The sequence below is a fragment of the Odocoileus virginianus genome, chromosome 18 (assembly GCF_023699985.2).
Source record: "Odocoileus virginianus isolate 20LAN1187 ecotype Illinois chromosome 18, Ovbor_1.2, whole genome shotgun sequence".
NCBI classification, from domain to species: Eukaryota; Metazoa; Chordata; class Mammalia; order Artiodactyla; family Cervidae; genus Odocoileus; species Odocoileus virginianus.
The window spans coordinates 55,522,020-55,544,457 of record NC_069691.1 but is presented as its reverse complement, the minus strand read 5'-3'; the positions used below and the strand labels follow the sequence as shown (position 1 = coordinate 55,544,457).

Here is a 22,438-nt window from a genome sequence, read left to right as displayed (position 1 = left end):
GCATTATTTAAATAAATGTTTGGCAAAAAGTTTAAAATGTAAAAGAACCAGAATATAGCCAGTGACCTTGTTGTCTTGACTCACTGATGACTCTGCACTGTATCTTGTTCTCTATTTTGTTGAATAGTTTGCAAATTCACTGGTGTGCATTCTTGAGTGTGGAAGTATGAGAGGACCAAGTGCATTTTCCAGGCAGCATTTATATTTTGTTTTAGCAACCTTTCTAAAAAGATACCTTGAGCTGATAAGACATGGTTAACACAGTTTTAGAAAATCGATCAGTTTTTACTTTGTGTAACCCCAAAACTCTGATCAATGTCAGAGTGCACTTAATTGACATCACAGTGGGGTGAGAAAGAATTGAAAATAAATTTGTCAAAAAAATGACGAGAAAAAATTTAAGATACTAATGTATGTTTCCAGTTATTGAACTGCTTAGATATATTAAAAAAACAATTCTTTTAAACTTTGAAATTGCCATTTGATTACTCATAGGGAAGTAAGCAAATAAATAGAAGTCATGGAATCTCAAACATGTTTCTGTTCAACATTTTTTGCAAAAATCCTTCATGCCTTGTAACACCAAGAGGTATTAAAAATATTCAAGCACACAAATGAATGAGTGCTGCAAGGGTTCTTCCATGACAGAGAAATATAAGTTTATGTTAAGTAATTTCTCCCCTCCATAACACCACTTCCATAATATTATGGTATTAGTTTAAATAATGACAGCTATATACACATTTTAAGAAATATTTTTAATGAATTCCAGACTTTTAGGCAATATTATATTATCTTGTGATAATGAGACATTTTCCTGCTTGTTACAAATAGTCAAACAAATTTGAATTGCCAGCTTTAATGAGTCTCTTAAGCTATGGGTTTTATTTTTAGCTTTCTTAAGTAAATTAAAAATATGCATACAAAGAACTGTTTAACCTATTCTTTCTCACTACAAGTAGGACTTTTTAAAGATGATAATTTACATAAGGCTTAAAAGATGCATTATAAGTTTGAAATGTGAGACAAATATATTTTACAAATATAAATTATTGTAATATTTCAAAATGAAAAGATAATTTTAAAAAGAAAAATTTATTGAACAGAAAAGTATTTTAGCATGAAATTATTATAAAGACCACTCCTATCTAATTTTTGTCACAAATGATATATAGTTTCTAAAAGCATAGCAATAGATTAGGAATGATAAAAAATAATTTAAAAATTTTAAGTGCAAAATTTATTTTTAAAATGATTCCCCATGTTAATTCTTCTCTGTGGGAAATAGGATCACAGATTTTTAAGGTAAACAGTCTCTCTATGATGTATAAAGGCAAAATAGTGGAAGCTTTGGAAATATCTAAAAGTTAAAATATTTTTATTTAAAACTGATTATAATTTTATTATAAAAAAGACAACTAATTGTATCTTTCCAGATATAACATTTATCTTCAGGTGAGGGTCAGATGAGCAGTACATAATCATTTCCTATTTCTAACTATTCCGGAATCTTTGACAAAAGACCCATTTCAGTTTGCTTTAAGCATCTTTTAAGTGCCTATATTTATATAATATCTCTTATAAGTTTTTTAATAGTATGGTTTGTCTGAAGATTAGTCCTTTAAATAGAAATTGATATGTTGCTTTATTAGGAGCTACAGTTTTGAAAATTTTAAGAGCTTGGGTTTTCACTTCAGCTACATCTGGATCTGAACCTGACTCCACTACTATTGGGTCTTGGATAAGTTATTTTATCTCATTTAAGCCTTGATTTTCTGATCTATAAAATGGTAACGATATTGTTTAATTTAGGATCACCGTAAGGTTAAATGAAGACATAAGTGTGAAGTACTCAGACTTCCTGGCATGGAGGAAGTAGTCCATACAAGGTAACTAAGGTTACGGAACAAAATGGTGACTTAGCACATTTATTTGATGAAGCCAGAATTAGAATTCCTGTGTTTATATACTGTCTCTTAAACATTTTCATTTGTTCTCATTAATTTCCTGATATATCTTATGATAAATAGCTTCTTACATTTCTAATTGTAACCAAGTTTAAAAGGCTTGCAAAAGGCATAAAATCTTCTGTCTCCCCTGTGAGGTAGCTTCAATTTATTTCCCAATACAATTTCATGATTCATCCATAAAAAAGTTGTGCGTCTTCAAAAAGGAACTTAGTCTGAGATCCCATTTGATTGATATAATAATAAAAACACCTTAGATTTTTATAGTAACTTTTATCACAAAAAGCTCAATGTACTTTTACATATTTATCATTGTAACGCAGGAGGTAAGGAAGGACATAAATAATTTCTCATTTTCAAGGGCACAACAGAGGCACGAGGAATTTAGGTAACATTTCTAAGATTAATAGGAATACAAAATAAGTTTCCTGAATATCATTCTTTCTGCAATGTGTAACTCTCTTTGGCATTAATTGCAACCACTGTTCCTTTAGTTAGGCTACCAATGTTAGTGTTTGGCATTAAGTACAGGTTATAATTCAGTTAAATACAGAAATCAAGATGAGTCAAATATGTACTATCACAGTCTAATCAAATCAAAATATTTTCATTTTGTGCTGAGAAGCTTTTATTATTCAAGTATATATATGTACATATGTATATGTATAATATACTTGTATGTATGTATGTATACTTGTATGTATGTGTACATATGTATATTATACATACATATATATATGATATATATATGCTTCCCTGGTGTCTCAGATGGTAAAGAATCTGCCTGCACTGTGGGAGACCTGGGTTCGATCCCTGGGTCAGGAAGATCCCCTGGAGAAGGGAATGGCAACTCACTCTGTGTATTCTTGCCTGGATAATCCCATGAACAGAGGAACCTGACAGTCTATACTCCATGGGGTCGCAGAGGCAGACAAGACTGAGCGACTAACACACACACAATATATATATATATATATATATATATAGACATCATCCATTCTTATTTACCATTCTTGTTACCTTTACAGCAAGATTTTTAGAAGTCACCTGTCATTTATGGCCTTGAAAGAAATCAGTTTCCACCTCCTTATCACTTGCCTCTCCCCGGGCTCATTCCCTCTCTTCACAAATATTTTTATAGGCTATTATATTTATTCCATTTACATAGGTGAACAGTACTTTCTGCTCCAGTTTTGTATTTCTTACGTTGTCTGTGCTTGAAAAATCTATCAAAAGAAACATCCAAAGGAACACAGAGGTAGACTCTATAAAGGGCACAGGAGACTATGCTTTTTATAATAGTTTGTTTGTTTTGAATGAAAGAAAATGGAGCCATAATGACCGCTTGACATTGTAAAATATAGGATGTCAAATGAATACTAAATCTTGCCTATGGCTTATGGTTGTGCAGTTCCCTCCTGGGCTTACTTTGCCATGGACTGATACAGATGTAGCTACAGATGTGGACTTTCAGTGAGTAAGCAGAACAAAAGGAAACCAAGCTTTGCAGCCTGATAAAAGAATGAAACTTAGACTTTGGGATGTCTAAGTTCATAGGTTACAATGGAAAAACAAACTTACTGTTCTTTAAACTTCAAGAGGCATCTCTCTATAACCTAAATATATCTTATAATTTGATAGGACTGACCCACTCAAAATCAAGTCCAACCATGTGACTGCCAGACTTCTACCAGAAAGTATAATTACCACCAAGAGTAAACAAAAGCACACACACACAGAATAGCCAGAGTTACTCTTCACTGCCATTTCACACCAACCCCTTTTAACCCTTCATGTTGATGTGACTAAATGGAAAATCTATTTCTCTGATTGAGCACAGGTCTATGCATCTTAAAGACTGAAAGTACTGTTGTAATGGAAAATAATGTTTGGTATCTTTGGTCACTGTCATTCCAGGATGACAAATTAGAGAATAGGTTGTTTGAAATGTCAGTTTTTGTAAACATGAGTTGGAAGATATAACATAAATGAACAGTGTTTCAGACTGCTTACGTTGTCTGAGTAACAGACATTTCCTTGAATTATTTTGACACAATTTACTGTGAAATTTCTTTTTTTCTCTTGCTGCTATTTCTCAATTTCTTGTGCAAACAATAAAAAAGAAGTCTCTCTTTTGTCAGGGCTTATTATTTAACTCAAAGAGCACTGTTTTGTAAAATATTAGTATTTCCTAGATGTTATTATTACTAAAATAGAGGTGCATCTCCATATTAGTCATATCAAAAGGATGCAGAAAAATTTGAGCATCTTTACAAGGTTTTCATGAAAGAGGAAAATATGAAATATATTATGGTGTTTTACTTTTTAGTTTTAAAAGAACTTAATATAAATCTACTTTATTGCAGGGGCATGTTTGTGTGTATATGAGTGTGTCTGTGTATGTTCAGAGCAAACGAGAATGAGAAATGAGGAGACTAGGCCAACTGTCATGAAGGAAGTGGGCTGCAAAGCAACAGAATTACCAGGTTGGTTAGGTTTTGTGGCCTCACATCACAGACAGCCAGCAGAGCGGAATACTGACATAAAACTACTAGATACAAGGTGTATATATATATATATATATATATATATATATTGACAAGTGCAAATTTTGGACATGCCAAACAGGAAGAAACTCAAAGCTACAGGGATCAGAATCAAGACAGAAGGAGAATGAAGAAGATTTTTGTCTATAACTCTAAGGACTCCCTGGAATGAGGTGGCAAGGTCAAGGGACAGAAATGTGGGGAAGACTGATATGTATAAAAGAAGGGTTTACACTGATAATAATGAAAATGTTTTAATGGCGAAAATATTTATAGCAGATGTTAGGGAAGTGATAACGTTCTAAACAAATAATACTTTTGAGCCAAAAAAACCCCCAAGAAAGCTATGAGGAAGAGAAATCAGTAATCAGAGCCAATCATGTGGTAGCCTAATTATCTGTGAAAGTGAAAGTGAAGTTGCTCAGTCGTGTCTGACTCTTTGCCACCCCATGGACTGTAGCCTACCAGGCTCCTCCGTCCAAGGGATTTTCTAGGCAGCAGTACTGGAGTGGGTTGCCATTTCCTTCTCTAGGGGATCTTCCCGACCCAGGGATCGAATCTGGGTCTCCCGAATTGTAGACAGACATGTTACTGTCTGAGCCACCAGGAAAGTCCTGTGGATGCCCCTAAAACACCTTTGTGCTTAAGAGAGGAGTTTACCAACAACGCTAGGGAAGGATGCCTTGGCTAGGATTCCTAGGTTTGAAGAAAGGAAACATGAGTCTGAGTATTACTTCTCCCACTAACTAGCTGATTCCCTTCAGCAAGTCCCTCCAACTAAACCTCATGATTCCTAGGAGCAGACTGGATTAACAAAAATAATAATAGGTAACAAGTATTAAGTATATTCCATGTGCTAGGCAGCATTCTGATGCTTTGATGTGACATGCTCAGTCGTGTCAGATTCTTTGCGATCCCATGGACTGTAGCCCGCCAGGCTTCTCTGTCCAAAGAATTTTCCAGGCAAGAATACTGGAGTGGGTTGCCACTTCCTACTCCAGGGCATCTTCCTGACCCAGGGATCAAACCCACATCTCTTGTGTTGTCTGCAACCACTACACACCTGGAAAGTTTCTGATGCTTTATGTTCATTAAATCATTTAACCCTCACAATAATCCTATCATTTTAAAGATGAGGTAACTGAGGAAGTTAAGTAATTTGCCCAAGATCACACAACGCGAAGTTGACAGAGCTGGGATTTGACCTTCAGTAGTCCATTTGAATGGTCCAAGTCCTAAACCACTATTTAGTAGATGACCTGTAAGGTACTTTCCAGATATAAAATTCAGTAATTCTAAAGAAACAAAGCAGAACTTAATACTTGCAAGAAAACAAAGGCATAAGGAAAATAGATATTACAGTTACCAGACACAAACAAAACTCTACTTTTTATTGTGAAAATAATTATACTCCTGTCTTGCCATGCTACCTACTGCTGACAAATGAAAAAGAGATAAAAATGATAATTGGATGATTTGCTTCTACAATTCAGGTCAAATGCAATAAAATGTTGAGAACTATTACATAATATGTCCTAGGAGGTCCTAACCACTGGCAATTTCAGGGGAGCTGAAGAAATTTTAAATATGTAGCTTTTTCAGGGAATTCCCTGGCAGTCCAGTGGTTAGGGCTGCATGTTTTCACTGTCAAGGTTGCAAGTTTGATCCCTGGTTGAGGAACTAATATCCTACAAGCCACAAGGCAAGGCCAAAAAAAAGAAAGTATGTAGCTTTTGTAAATTTTAATGTTCAGATGTTTACTCCATAACCATAGAGGAAACAGTTAATAATTTACAAGGATAGTATATATTGGTGACTGATGATATACAAAGATTTTCATGAAATATTGTTGAAAGTATTAAACATCATGTAAAGGATAGTCACTAGAATATTAAACAGTGCCTATTTAGAGGTAATAGGAGTTGGACTTTTAGTTTGTTTTTTTTGGACTTCTAGTTTTTCTTAACATTTTCTGCATTATTGAGCTTGTAAAAATTATGAGCTTTTTTTTTAAAACAGATCAGAAAAACAGGTAGTTCTGAGTTTTGAGAAGGAAAAAAAAGTCTCTACAGCTCCAGAGCTCACTTCAGCCTTGTAGCCACTAGGATGTTGATAAGCGGTCGTGAGGACTGGTGACCTCTTCAAAGACAATGTAGATTTAGAGGACACATTAATAGCTCTGGAGCTTTATAGTTTAAACACAGTAATTTATAAAAGACAAGTTCATAATGTATATGAAAAATAAATATAATAGAACAAAATGAAAAAAATCTCAGAAATTGCTCTACCAGTTTCTAAGAATAATACAATATCAGACATAACTATCTTGTCCAATTAGAATTGCCCAGTATGAATTGCACACAGGAACAACTATTTTCTTCACTCACTGCCTATGACCAAGGGATGCTCTTTCATTTAATTAAGCATTTCTTTTTCCCTATTCTATTCTTTCTTGCAGTTGCTGAAGAATCTCATAAAATGAACCTTTATTTCCAACTAGGAAAGCCCTTAAATTTCTATGGCAAATAAATAAATGAAAACTGTAAGACAGTAAAGAATTATAATGAGATTGAACAATAACTGGCTTCCTGACAGGTACCATTTAGTGAATTGCTATTTCAGTGCCCTAGACAGTTACCTGAGTTAATTCAATTTTCATATTGTTTAATTTTTGTCTCTAAAAATCACTCTTCACTATCTCAGCTCTATAGGATGGGACAGTCCAAACAGCCTCATTTATCTAACATTGTGACCATGAATCCAACAAGAACTGTGTGCAGGCATTATTTATTTTTAAAGGAATACTATGAATAAACTTGTATTGACAGAAGTGAAAAAGAAGGTACTAAGAAACAATATCAAAACAAGAGAATTTTATTTTTTAACAGGATGTGTGTTTTAATGTGGACCTGTTATTATCTTTTAAGCTTTATAAAATGTGAATATATATTAACTTTTATATATAAAGTATGATCATTTTGGAAAAAAAGTTATTTGTCATAAATAGAGGACATAAAATGCCTCTGCCCTCACTCATTTGACTCATGGTGCAGTCTTGAATAATTTTAAACCAAACATGACTGCGGCAATCAATTTTCGTCCAATTTATTGGGCATGAGTTAAAGCCAATTAAAAAACCATTTTTGGTGCAATTCAAGGGGAAAAATGTATAAACCCATGAAAAACAGATTTCAGTCCTAGACATGAGTCATCACTATTCTAAATAATGGCGTCAGTCCCAAATCAGAAAGAACATATCCTAAAATTGCATATTCCACACTGGAAACTGCATTTCTCAGCAATGATTTTATACAATTTAAAAATATTTTTAAAATAAGAAATTGATCTGGAACGAAAATCATGCTCTTCTAACACTGTCTTACTTCTGAATATTTTCCAGCCACAAAATTAAAAGGTAGTTTACAGCAGCTCCTGAGTTTCTGAATTAAGAACTAAGGTACAAAGCCATCTGTGACCTTTATACAAAGAAAGCAAAACATTTTATCTATAATTGTAAAGTATCTCTTACCTATTAGACCATGTCTTCTTTCACATGAATATAGTGGCTCTCTTTTAAGGCCATAAAATGAAACAATCCCTGTACGCTCCAGATAATCTTAGGGTAATCAAAGCAGCAAAATGGAAGCTTCTAGGTTGGAAATTACAGCTATAAAATGCAGCCATACATTTGCAATCTGTATATTTAAAAAGGCCTTTTCAGGGTTGTAGCAGTTCAAACTACTCAAGCAGACTTTCATTTTGGTCCTCCCCACTCCCCACTCCAGCCACGTTGCCTGATCTCTCCAAGCCTCAGCTTTCTCATTGGTAAAATGAGTATAAAAATAATAGGTGACTTCTCTGGTGATCTAGTGGCTGGGGGCCTGGATTCGATCCGTGGTCAGGGAACTAGATTCCACAAGCTGCACCTAAGAGTTTACATGCCACAACTAAGACCTGGCACAGAAAAATAAATAAATATAAAAAAAATTAAAATAATAGCTACCTTTTAGGGACGTTGTGAGCATTAAGTGAAAAAACATTTGTCAAGTGTTCAGGAGAGTGCCTGGCACAGAGTGGATCTTCAATGAACGATAGAACTGGTGAGATCAGATGAAAGTGCATTCATACCTCAACCCACTTGCGGAGGCTTTTTTCTTTGATAGTACAGATACCTGGTCTTGCTCCCAGGAGTAATTCTACTCAGTCATTCAAGGTGAGGGCTAAGCATACATGTTTATAAAAACCTCTATGAATGATTCTCATGAGCTACTGATTTAAAGCAAAAAATGATACAGATTTTTCAGTTGCTCAGTTAAATACAGACTTAAAGTAAACTCATGCTTGAACTGTTTTGGAATGGCTTGAACTGAGTAATTGACAAATACGTATTCTGGGTTATGCTGAAAGAGATTTAACTGGGAGACATTTTAAATGTTTTATTTGTATTCAGATGTCTGTGAGGTCACAGCGTAAGCATGATTTTCTAAAATTTCCTGTTATTATAATAAAAGAAGAGACATGTGAGATAACCCTGGGAAATTACAGTCATTCCACTGGCATGGATATATTTTAGTGTTTACTACCTCTTGTAGTTTTTGCTTCTGTTTAATACACTTAAGCAGATAAGCCAATACAACCAAATCAATTTTTCCCAGTGTTATATTTTCCTGTTGAGTTCATTTCTAACTCTCCTATTCCAAGACAAGTGAGCAATCTCCTCAGTGATACAGATTAGGACTGCCACATAGTTAAGAAAAGCAATTACCAGAGAAAGATATATTTTGGCCTGAAATGACCACCCAACGAGTTAACTCACCATGATTGTTTAACAAAAATGAGGGCATTTTCCCTGTGAGGAACTTTTAAATATCAACTAAAACCAAGACTCTCCTTGGGCTTCCCTTGTGGTTCAGCTGGTAAAGAATCTGCCTGCAACGTGGGAGACCTGGGTTTGATCCCTGGGTTGGGAAGATACCCTGGAGAAGGGAAAGGCTACCCACTCCAGTGTTCTGGCCTGGAGAAATCCATGGACTGTATATAGTCCATGGGAGTCGCAGAGCTGGACATGACTGAGCGACTTTCACTTTCAAGACTCTCCTTAATATCGTCCCATTAGTGGAGGTTAGTTTATTAGATTATGAACTCTCTCCCTGTTGAAAGGAGAGATTGTCCTAGCAGATCTTGGATTTTAGCAAGGTCTGTAAAGAGACAATGAGAACCTAGGGGAATAAGGGATAGCCAGGTCCTAGGGGTATCAAGGGTAGGTGATAGGGAGGTGAGATAAATCATTCCTCATTTTTTCACCATTTTTGCCTAGGGCTGCTCTAGGTGCGGTTGGTATGGTCTCAGACTTAAGGCCTTCTTTGTTGGTAGGCAATCAGAGTTCTTTATACTCTAGCATATCTTTATTTGGGCTTCCCAGGTGGTACCAGTGGTAAAGAACCTGCCTGCTAATGCAGGAGATATAAGAGACGTGAGTTCGATCCCTGGGTTGGGAAGATCTCCTGGAGGAGGGCTTCCCACTCTAGTATTCTTGCCTCGGCAATCCCATAGACAGAAGAGCCTGATGGGCTACAGTCCATGGGGTCACAAAGAGTCGGACACGACTGAAGTGAGTTAGCATGCAAGTACATCTCTATACAGGAATCCAAGAAAACCCAGTACAGCCATACCCCCAAATAGAATTTTGAATTTAGAGAGTTTTTAGAGAGAAGGCCAATACCCTTTCCTTGGATCTAAACATGCAAAAATTCACCCAAGATCTCTCTGGGAAAACATCTAGAAACATTCTACCTGCAACCCCACCTCAGGGTTCACTAATGACTCTACAGTCTAGATGTAATCCAACATCACGTTTTGCCAAGCTGTTGGTCAATCAATGAAATGTTGATTAAGATACTGACCAAGAAGTGGCTTTCCCTAAATTCTAATTGTAAAACTATTTTTAAATCTCTGTTTTTGTAAAGGTAAAATGAAATTATATTATTTTCTTTTCTTACTTTATAAGGATGTAATGAAGTCAAAATAAGATTACGTATATGAAAACTAGAAAAAATATTTATTGCTGTGGCATAAGAATTGAGATAAAATAATTATTTTTTAATGTACATAACTTTCTAGCAAATTATCCAAACCTTTCAGGAATATATTTACTTTTATTTATTATGTAAGCTTTCTTTTTCTTTTTTCTTTTCAATATAATACCCCAAAAGTTTCAAAATCAACTTGAAAGATAATAACCCTATGTCTTAAAAAGTGAAACTGGCTCAGACTTGCTGAACAATTAACATGGAAATGTAAATCTGTAGAAAAAAATGAAACTTTCCTTTTTGGTTGTTTTTGAATGTAATGTTTTATATAAGTCTAGACTTAGACAATTGGCTTCTAAAACATGGCTCTCTAAAATTTTAGAGGAGAGATCCCTTTCAGAATATTTCATTTAACCAGAGAGAATTGCTTTCTCACAGCTGGAAGCTTGAACAGCTGTTGACTTGGCACTTTTCTATTCCTCTGGGTGAGAGTTCATGGACCCTCCTTATGCCATTAGGAGGACAGTCAGTTATGTATGTGGCCCAAAATACGTCCCAAGTCAACCCATTTCCAAGGCTACTCTTCCGTCCTCTCCCTAGGACTAGGGCAGAGATAACTCACAGCCCTGGGTCACCTAGGGGAAATACTGTCTCAGTTAAGGAAAACCAACCTCCACAAAAATCTGCTTTCTGACCCATGGTTAGGTCTCAGGCTTATGTGACCATAAAGATTCCTTGAAGGACTTTTGATATTGATCAGTCTCGGAATTTGGCATCTTTTTAGGCTTTATAAATATCCACTTCCTTTTTTTTTTTTTTTACACTTTATAGGAAATTTCCCTTTTATTTAGGGTGTATTTCTGAGTGCTTCTTAATGAATTGTTTGTTGTCGTTTAGTCACTCAGTCATGTCCAAATCTTTGCAACCCCATGGACTGTAGTCCACCAGGCTTCTCTAATGATGGGATTTTTCAGGCAAGAATACTGGAGTGGATTGCCATTTCCTTCTCTGGGGTATCTTCCCAACCCAGGGCTTGAACCTGTGTCTCTTGCATTGGCAGGCAGATTCTTTACCACTGAGCCACCTGGGAGCCCCAGTATTCCTAATGGATACTAAAGAATAACTCCATTCTGAACATACAGAAAGAAGAACAAGCACAAAGCCTATTTCAGAATAGCGGCCGCTGCAGTGCTATTTACTGTACCCACCAGCAGACACCTCTCAGAACGGCTCAGAATACCTCCCCTCTCATTCCCTGTGGCCACTGGCATTTGATGTTCAACTAACTCTTGACTTGGGCCACTGGCTACATATCGGTGTTGGAATGAAAACATTCCCCTACTTTAACACCTCCTGCTAGTTCAATAAAGCGATGTTTAAATAACTGAACTGGCTTCAGTGAACTGTACTTGCCATTTTTTCCTGCTTCTTAGCTAGATAAAATGGAGATAATTATGAAGTGGATGAGCAGGTTTAATGAAAGCCAGTTTCTTTTGGTATACTCCTGAAGCAGCAATCATCATCTGTTTGGCTTTTGAAGAGCAACAATTATAATCACTTAAACCCCCAAGGGGAACAAAAATAGAATTTACATTAGCATATAAAATATACAGCTGGATTGGGCAAGCCTATAAAATTCTGGGGAAATCATTCTAATCTGAATGCTATTCAAACTCACAAGTAATATGAGTTCAAGAGTATTTTACATGCTTCCTTCCTATAAAATAATACATATAACAATGTTGAGAGGATTTTCCTAAAAATGAACACAAGGAAATAAAAAAAAATTGTTGCCAAGAGAGAATCCCAGAAAGAATGGACTAAGCAGTATTGTCATGACATCGGTGAGCACGATATTCACAGGAAGTACCAATCACTCTGAAGAAAAGATTTTCCATGCATTTAGTAGTTTAAAAAAGAAAATGGGGTGGTTTTAGTCTGATCAATAATAAAACAATCATAAATAAGGAAAGTTGGAGATTAATAGTACTTTCCTCCTCCACTGTAAATGTGAAAGCAATACAAAGGAAAGTGAAATCACTTAAGTTGATACCCAATTGCTATAAAGCAGAACCCTTTTTCCTATTTTAAAATATTTCCCTATCATTTCCTCTCAAATAACCTCTTTCTTATACCTCCCTTCTAATGCTAGCCCAGATCACAGGCAATCTCCCTCACCATTTATGTTATTTAATTACTTTTGCTTTTGTGTGCCTTTCAAGGTTTTACAAGATACCTTTTTATTTGGTAGAGCATTGAAGAATAAAAATGAGGCCTTTGTGTTATCCATTATGCTACTACGAAGAAAACACTAACATAATATATTAAAGGCTTTCCTGATTGTGTGCATTTGTCAAAAATGGTATATCTGAGAAATTACACTAATGAATCTTGAAAAATTCAGCATCCTACATAGAAAACTTGCTCTTCCTCATCATAAGTACATATCAAAATGTAGAGAGTAGGAAATATATATACTTTAATCCTTCTTTATATTATTTGAAGTTCCACTATTAACGGGAAAAAAAAAGTCAGTATGCAAAATTTCACCTCCACTGGGAAACACTTCCTGAATACCCATAGGAAAGCCAACAGTGGACGTACTGGCGATGACTTCCTCTGCTTTCTAAAAGCACTTCATACACACTTCTGATAACAATTATCTCACTGCATTATAAGGAGACTGACATGCCCTTCTACACAGACTCTATATAGCCTGACAGCAAAGCCATCTTTTCCCAGCATGGTATTCCTGGGTTCCAGCACTGTACCTTAAGCCTCATAAGCATACAATAATGTTTGTTGAGTGACGGTTATTATTTCCATACTCTAAGACATATCAAACTGTTATGGTGATTAATAAGGATCAACCATATATTAAATACTGTCTCTACCATAACATCAAATCTAATGGTGATCTAATGGTGACCTAAAGCACTGAGAAATTAGAAATTCCAGTTTAGATTTCTGTAGCAGTCCTTATTCTCCTTATCTCTAATGAAGGATAAGAGTACTTCTCTAGATTTTATTAAACATAATGTGCCCAGTGGTTTTATTTTTTAATGGAAGCACTCACAGAACTGAGTTCTCACTTCTTAACAGCGGTGGCTTCAGGTTTCATTGGGTTACTTGTCTTTCTGTAAGTTAGAATCGTTAATGCTGCCTTCTCAGCCACTGTCAAACTGTCAGGTTTGGCGGTACCTAGATAGTATTATTCAGCCCTTTGCTATAAAAATTTCATGTTCTGAAGGGCTTTGAAAGTCCATAATATGTGATTTTACTTTGAACACAAAATGTAAAGATTTCATGTTTGAAATAATTTAAAGTAAAAATTGAAATGCATAGCATTAAAGATTCTAGGACCTATGCAGGAACTATCGTAAGGTCTTTTCATTTATTTTCCTAATTTAAACAGAGTCCGCATTTTCCTAATTTTTCAAGTGAAATTATTATTTTGTTGAAGTTATGGGACAGTGATGGTGGAGAGGTACAAGAGACCCCACAAACCTATCCTAAAATACTCTTAGATTTTTAGTGAATAATAAATGTTAATATTATTATTATTATTAGACAAAATTCAGTTTCATGGCATTATCCCACAAACTGAAACTGAAAAACTGCTTTAATAACTTTTTTGCCTCATACTAAAATAACTTTTTGTATAGTTATTATTTATACATACAGACTTAAGTACTTTGATGAACTGTAAGGGAAAGAAAATTGTATATAAAACTCTATGATTTTAGTCAGTAATAAAGTAATGTGAATTTCCAAGTCAAGGATAGACTACAATAATAAATATATATTATTATGTACAAATACATATTGATAAAAATACATATATTTTAAAATTATTATATGTATAACAAATATATTATTTATAATAAATATACTATACACATAATATATATAATAAGATAAAACAGTATACAAATATTAACTCTGTTAAACAACCTAGCCTGAATTTTAATTAAAATAAAGCAATAACCAGAATTAGGTTTGGGGAACAGGGGTAAAAGTCCAAGAGTGTCTTTTAAGGCATGGTTTCCTAGGTCAAAGTGAGGCAGAACTGAATTATATGTGACTGACTCTTAGACTGTTAACATTGTTCTTAAAAGTTCAAAATTATCAGACTTTTAAAAAAGTTACTGGAATTTTCATAGTCAGGTTTAAACACGATAGGGCTGGATGATTTCGCTTTCTAAGAATCAAACTCACAAAGTGGATAAATCATTTTAAAAGTCCTTTACTTGGTGAAGTGAAAGTCGCTCAGTCATGTCCAACTCTTTGCAACACCATGGAGGAGTCCATGGAATTCTCCAGGCCAGAACACTGGAGTGGGCAGCCTTTCCCTTCTTCAGGGGATCTTCCCAACCCAGGGATCAAACCCAGGTCTCCTTCATTGCAGATGGATTCTTTACCAGCTGAGCTATCAGGGGAGGAGCATTAATTCAAATACCCTTTTAAATATGAGTGCTCTCTGAATTTAATAAAAGCAACTCTATTTTTTTTTTTTTAAAGAAAAGGGTCTACACAAAACAACTTAGGACTCCATCCACTGCAAAAAATGCAGATACAGTGCTTTCATTTCTTCTCAGGTGAAAGTGAAAAACTGAGCAGTTTTCTGTTGAAAGACATGATGTGTTTAAAGATTTTTATTAGTACTTAGGGGGGCTTGAGTGGATTCTCCTGATAAAATCTTAACATCTTCAGTTTTGCAGTCCCAAGGTAGTAAATAAATAAACCTGAGCAGATACAGTATCTATGTCCCAATCTCTTAGGTTCAAAGATTTTATAAATAAAAATGAACAATTAGAGCTTTTTAAAGAGAAAGGATTTTTTTTCCTAGTATTTCAGAGTCTATCATTTTATATTTAAAAAAGCAATCACAAAATGAAGCACCATTTGAGATTTTATTTTCTATATCATTTTCTATCTTTAAGTCTCTTAGTTCATTAGATGAAAGTAGTTTTAAAAATGGAGGCCCCTATTCACTGAATAATTAGGCTAAAACTTAATTGATTAAACTCTTAGAAAATAAACATACGGCCAAAAAAATCATGCAATGATTTGCTACCTATAGTCATACAACATTTCATTACTTTAGCAAATGTTACTGTAACTGAATTTCTTTTGTAACTGAATCTTTTTCTTTTAAAAAAAGTCTTTAAAATGAAAAATTAATCTTATTTATGTTGGTAAAATTTAAAAAAATCACTGCTTATTTAAGTTAAATTTAAATAAGGGACTTATTTTTAAGGGAAACTGGTTTTCAGTTAGTCTTTCCTTTTATGAAGTTGTTGGTACATATTTGTGTATGTTGTGTACATTTCTAATATATTGGCACATATTTGAAAATACTTTTGTCATTCAATTTAATCATCCTCTTTTGTTAACTTTTGGGGTGGGATTAGAAGATGCAATAAATTCTCCATTAGCATCCTCAAAAAGAAACAACCAGCCAAACCAGCAAAATATCCAAACCCAATTTGGAGACATAGGAATATTTCAGTAAGATTTTTTTTTCTCCAAAATGTTTTACTGAGGAAAGTGCCAAGAGTAACAGGTAGTCATTCCTATGTTTGGAATCTGGGGACATAACATGGGTTTTATGTGGAAGGTCTCTTTAAATTTAGTAAATGAGCTCACATTTTCTATTATTTCCTTTTCATTTTGCTTGATGTTGAACTCAAGTTTAGAGTCAGATAGATTCAAATCCTCACTTCTTGGTTTATGAGCTGTCTGACTTAACTACTCAGTTCTTAGACCTACCACCTAGAGAATTCTGAAGATTGAGATAATACAGGTAAAGCACTTACATACATGATGGGATGGATGCCTGACTGGATCATGGTAGGAAGACAACAAATATTAACTATTAAAGTTAACTTCTTAGCTGTTTTACATTGTGTATTTGATATAAGATTAATGCTTAAGCTTAATGCTAATTAGACATAATAAATGAAAGTTATTTTTTAATTTTTAAAATCATAGTTTCACTTCAGCCATTTCTTTTTTACCTTTACTTTTTGCTTACAGGAACATTTTAAGTCCAAGATACAGTGTAAAAGGTAAAATCTACAATATAATATTAGATGACCCTGGCTATCACTCACTCCCACTCCCTATATCTCATCCATTTTTTTCTCCTTTATTTATGATACCTATTCACTTAAAGTGAGTCAATGTTATGGGAAATGAATATTTCTATGAGAAAATAGAAACATTGCTTAGTTGAAAGCACTTAGGATTTTGTTTTTATGAATACTATAAGCTTTCTGTTATTTGTAAAATTTGTTCTAATGCAACAAGGTTTAGGGGAAAATATCAAAACAGGGCCACTGTATTTCCAATGTGCCAATAACATATAATTAGAACACTGAGAAAAAAATGATTATAATATTATATTCTGATATAAAGAAATTTCCATATAGAGATTATTTTGCACACTTACAATTGCCACAGAATTAGGGTATTAGTAATTGAAAGTGCCAAGAATATAAAGCTTTAATCTAAGTACTTTTATAGGAAGCTAACCATCTACACTATTAATAATTATCATAGAAGTCAACTTTCAACTATCCAACTTATTTCAATAATAATTTTTATATTATCCTTAACTGAAATAGTAGTTTTAATGCACAAATGAAAAACTACAGTAAAGTTGAGGATTTGTTTGAGATTATGAGTATGATAAAATAAATCTGATTAAAGATGTTTTTCTCAGTTCAAGTATCAAAGCAATATAATTTTCTATATGTTCAGGCTATATATTTAAATTAAATAGGTAAGAGAGTTGAGTAGTATGGTCCAAAATAAATTATGCAATTGAAAAACACTGTTAGTTGGCTACCTGTGCTCTAAGACTATCAATATATAAGAAAAGCAAACTTCCCAATTGTAATAGGATTTAATTATATATTTAAAATATATATAAAATATTATATTCTAATCTAAACTCTTCTGAGAGCCAAAACTTTACTGAATTGATTCTTCTTGTACCAACAGATAACTGTTTAGTTAAACTCTCAAACTGAAAACTGTTTTAAGGATAGTAATTGCAAATAGTGATTACTTTGAAAGTTAACCATAAGGTGTGACTTTCCTGTGATAGTCACTGGTAAATGACAGTTAGCTTCATGTAGAATAGACAAAAAATAAGTCAGTTGTTAAAATAAGTTATTAAACTGTAAGTCTAATAAAATACATTAATCTTTATTGCAAAATAATCAGTTTAAAAAGTTACTATATGTGTTTCTCATGATCAGAGGCCATTTATAATAACTTTAAAAAACTTTATTTCATATACATCTTGAGAGAAATGTAAGCACATACGATTATATATTTACACACATATAAATCAAAGTTAGAAGTGGTTTCAACAAAACATGAGAACAATTCCTTTCAAGGGAGTACTTTTGCTTCCATCCCATCCTTCATATGAGAAAACTGAGATGGCCTTGCCTCATCAGAGAATGTGCAAGTCCATTCCAATATTGTGGAGCCCAGTCATCTCCATGGCCAGCCCTTGACAAGTTAAAAGGCAACTAGATTCACAAACGGAAAAAAATAGGACTACTGAGAGCTGGCCAAACAATTTAGAATTTTAGAGGAAAGGTTGAGCCTTTTAACAAACTTGAAAATTGTTCCAGTTTACCACAAATATTAAGTTGGATAGTTATTCTCAGGAAAGTAAATGAGATACAGGGGCAAAACTCAGAAACCCTTCCCTGGAATATACCTCTCATTAAAAAAACTAATAAAAAGGATTAGAAGAGGAGATGGAGGAAAGACCCTTAAATGAATCTGTTCATTTTAGTTGAAAAAGAGGATGGAGTGGGGAAGAGGGCAGGGAGAAGTGGTAAGGAGGGTAGGAAGCAATTCTCTTCTCCAGCACCCCATCTTTTAAGATCACAACTTTCCAAATGCATCATTTGATCATCATTTAGCATTTAAAATTTGTCTAAGAATGATGGCTTCTAAGGTTGCCACCTGAGTTAGTGCAAGGAAGAAAGGGGGAGGTCTAACGGTGCAGGAGACAGCACAGAGATAGTTGTAGTAACTTGCAGTGACCCCATTGTTCCTTTTCTCTTTAGGATTTTGATCAGGAATGACCCGGCTCCCGTGCAGAGTTCAGGAAGTCAGAATTGCACGGCTCTTTTGAAACCAGACAATAACCTAGTTCCCTTCTCCCTCCCCGGTACCTCGACCCTGCTGACTGCCAACTGTCACCCACTTTAAATGCATCAAGTACGTCGCCATCCCAAGATTGTCAAACAGATCAACACGGAACATGTTAACTGACTGACCAGAGTAAAGAGAAAACAATTAAAACTACTGTTTTTTGTTTCACCGCCCCCTGCTCCCAGCACCCAGCCCCCAGCCCTTTGTGTGTGATGAGTCCCCTTCAAACCACCCACAGACCGAGCACACAAGAAGAAATAGTAATTTTTTGTTTAAAAGTTCACTTACCACGGCAACCTCATATTGCTTTGTCATGCTTTTTGCACTTAATTTTTCAAAACTGCTTGTGCAGGGCGCAGAACTGGGAAGGCAGGACTAAAGTGTCTCTAGTAATCACAACAAAAAGGAGAGAACATTCACCAATCAGAATTACATTAAAATGCACACCCCCCAGAGCAAGATGCAAGGTTCAGACCACACCAGAGAGGGGGTGGGGTGGGAAATGCCAAGCTAACAAAACAAAAGGTAAACAGTGGTTGGAAGGGAAATTGGTCCAAGCCGCCTTTAGACAGAGGACGGGCTTAAAATCACCACCAGCTCTCTCTCCCCCGCCCCCAGCATCCCCGCGGTTACCCAAGCGACTGCACCTGCCTCCAGCCGGCTCAACTGCAGGAGAGGAACGCCTCATCTAAGTTCACTAGCCCCGCCACAGTCTTCCACTGCCTGATGGGTTCGTTCAGGAAGACACTTCCAGAGGCATCCATCCACTTGAGGTCTGGGCTTGGCCACTGCTGCGGGGCTGCAGCGAGCAGCTGCTAGGATCGTTGCCGTCTTGTCCTTGCCTCATTCGCGCTGCACAATAGCCCCGGCTGGGTGCACCTCATTAAGCCAGCCCGAGAGCCCCGGGAGCAGGGCAGGCAGTATGACAGCGCTGCCCCTTTGTAATGACTGTGTGATGGATGCAACCGAAGGGTGGGGTCTGGGTGGGTCAAAACTGTTAATGACAATATGTATCATTCTGTCTGTCCTCCAGGAGAGGGAAGCCCCCTGCCCTCCCCCCTAGATCGGACGGTTTCTCTCTCTCTCACGCACGCTTCCGTCTTTCTCCACCTCCCTCTGGGATTTTCTACTGTCAGCGTTCAAAAAAGTATGAAAACCATCTGATCCTTTCCATCTGAACAGATAATGGATAGCGAATTTGTCCTTAAGGAAAGAGAAGATCCTAAAATCGAAACATACAGGCGTAAGGGGAAGTGGGGAGAACAGCTGGGTGGGGCGGGAGTGGAGCAGTGGTGCGCCCGGGACTTTAGCTGGCGGATAGTTTAAAACTGTCAGCTTCGCAGCTCCGCTCGGCTCCGGGAGGCGCGAGACTGAGTTCCCAGCGCACCGCCTTCCTCCCGGAGCCAACTTGGGGGCCGGGCGCAGAGGGAGAAGTGGGGATGAAACCCACACGAAAGGCCCCCGCCCGTGAGCTGACTGCAAGAAGGGGTCCCGGCGCCCTGCCCGCGCGCGGCCGGCAGCCGAGGAACCCTGCAGCTGGACCGAAAGCCAGATCGGCCGGGCAGGGGGCTGCCAGGGTGATGGAGTGAGTTCCGGGTCCGAGACCCGCGAAGCGGGCCACGGATTCGGTCCCCGACCGCGGGGTAGCCCTCGGCCCGACGCCCCGTCCGCTTTGCTTGCTCTGCGCGGCTCCCTGGCCGAAGCGCCGCCCTCGCAGGTGTGCATGCAAGTCTCCGCTCCCACGCCTCGACCTCGCCTCTTCCTCTCCCCTCCCCGCAACCTTGCCACCCCTCCCGGTCTCACTCCTTCGCCCTTCTCGCTCTGCAACCCCCAGAAGGCAGAAAGCACCTGAAAACGTCTCTCTTTTCGCCTCCTTTGTGAAGAGTCTGGAATCGTTGCTTCGCTGCCTTCCTATTGCCCCGTTGAAAACATCCGCGGATACTTTTTCCAGTTCACAAGCACTGATTTTTCAAGTGTGGGAAAGCCTTACGGTCTACTTTATTCCTCTACGTGGACAAATAGACTGTTATTTTACACTCAACTTTCCATTTCCAACTTACTGTGATGCTATCCAGTCGATGTGGCTACAGAGCACCTGTCTCGAACAACTTGAACAATTTCTCCAGAAGCGCGTGGACGATATTTATCTATTTTTGTTAGAGTTAATGAAGCTCCATTTCTCTGACACTGAAATCCACTTCTATATTTTCTTCATGCCTTACAGCAGTTAATAGAAAGCAGAGAGAAAACAGGACATTTATCTCTAATGAAGCATCTCTCCGTTTTTATGTCAGCTATTTATTTATTAATTACTTAAAATTTGTGCGTATATGAATAGGTTCTGCAGGCTGTTCTAGGCCGTGGGAGAGTACTAAAGATGACTTTTATGCCACTATTCAAAAAGAGCTTCTGATCCAAAGGGAAGGTAAAGGAACCGATGGTAGCTTTTAATTGCTTCTAATAAGAAAACACGTTTAGTGACAGCAAGCAGAGATCTTATCAGAGACCTTCAGCATAGGGGGGAAAAAGGATATGGTGTTGAGTTTACCTGGTTCCTTCAGTTCTTATAAACCTTCAAGAGTACAAAAACTTTCCCCTTTTTTAACCAACTACTTTTCACAACTCTTAGAACTTTTTAGAGATATACCTTAATGACTAAGAATATGAAATATATAATTAACAAAATAACTGCTTCTATGTAAATAGCTCTTTAAAGAGCATAGAAAACTTTTTAAAAAGATATTTCCCCTTACATTGTTTTACTAATAATTTGCATAATATATAAGGCTTCATAAAAACAGTTGTGAGTGGAGACAGAGCTTGAATGGTTTTTGTAGTATATTATTTATTATAAGTGTAATAATAAAGAATAAATGTTTGTTTTGTTCTTAAAATTCACCATTACTTCAAGACCTAGTTGGGCAAGACACTAAGGACTTTTCTTTTTTAGCATATTTTTCTGGTTGAAGGTAACCAGGATATTTTTCAAAGAATAGCTCATTAAGTGATTGGGTAAGTTCCCCCTACACTCCTTTTCAACCATTTTGAAGACCTTCTAGATATATGTACTTGAATAAGTTCACTTTTCTCTGCTCTCCTGCACTGCTCCTCCAGTCTAGAACTACAACTGTTAGGAGAGGAAAAAATGGAAGGAATGGGAATACTAACTAATGGAATAAAGGTGTTTTCCTTGACAGTTTGAAAAACAGACTAAAGAAATGAACAATAAATTTGGAAACTGGGTCTTTTATTAACAAGTGAAAATTTTAAGATGTGATAAAAATAGCTCCAGTAAATGTATGCATTAAATGTATTAACTTTGCAAAACATGAAATTGCACCTGGGAGACGTTAACACAGTTGGAGATTATTAAGACGTATCAACTCACTCAGCATTAATGAGGAGAACTTGAGCCTAGTGTGGAACACAGTTGTACTAAATTAGCAGGAATCATATGCCTAAATGTAAATTGAATTTTTTCTAGGAGAGAAGGATATATCCAGCTCAAAGAAAAACTATAGATATGTTAAAACAAAAAACTCACCATTCTGCAAAAGTATTTGTCCTACCAAAATTCTCTAGCCCATTCCATGATAACCTATGTTATAGCATTAGTAGACTCTGAAAAGAGGATGTTTAACACCTGAAAAAGGTAATATATTCTATTTTCTATTTTTATTAAATCTATTTTATTACAATTAGAAGCCTGGTT

The 22,438-nt window shown here is 36.2% G+C and overlaps 1 protein-coding gene across 1 annotated transcript in view; it reads right to left on the bottom strand.

Annotated features, from left to right (window-relative positions):
- ELAVL2 (ELAV like RNA binding protein 2) overlaps window positions 1-19,036 on the bottom strand; it is a 169,248-nt gene extending 150,212 nt beyond the window's left edge. The window contains exon 1 of the mRNA XM_070480734.1: window positions 19,015-19,036. The gene's annotated coding sequence lies outside the window, so the exon portion shown is untranslated. The remainder of the gene's footprint in view (window positions 1-19,014) is intronic.
- Window positions 19,037-22,438: the final 3,402 nt, after the last annotated feature.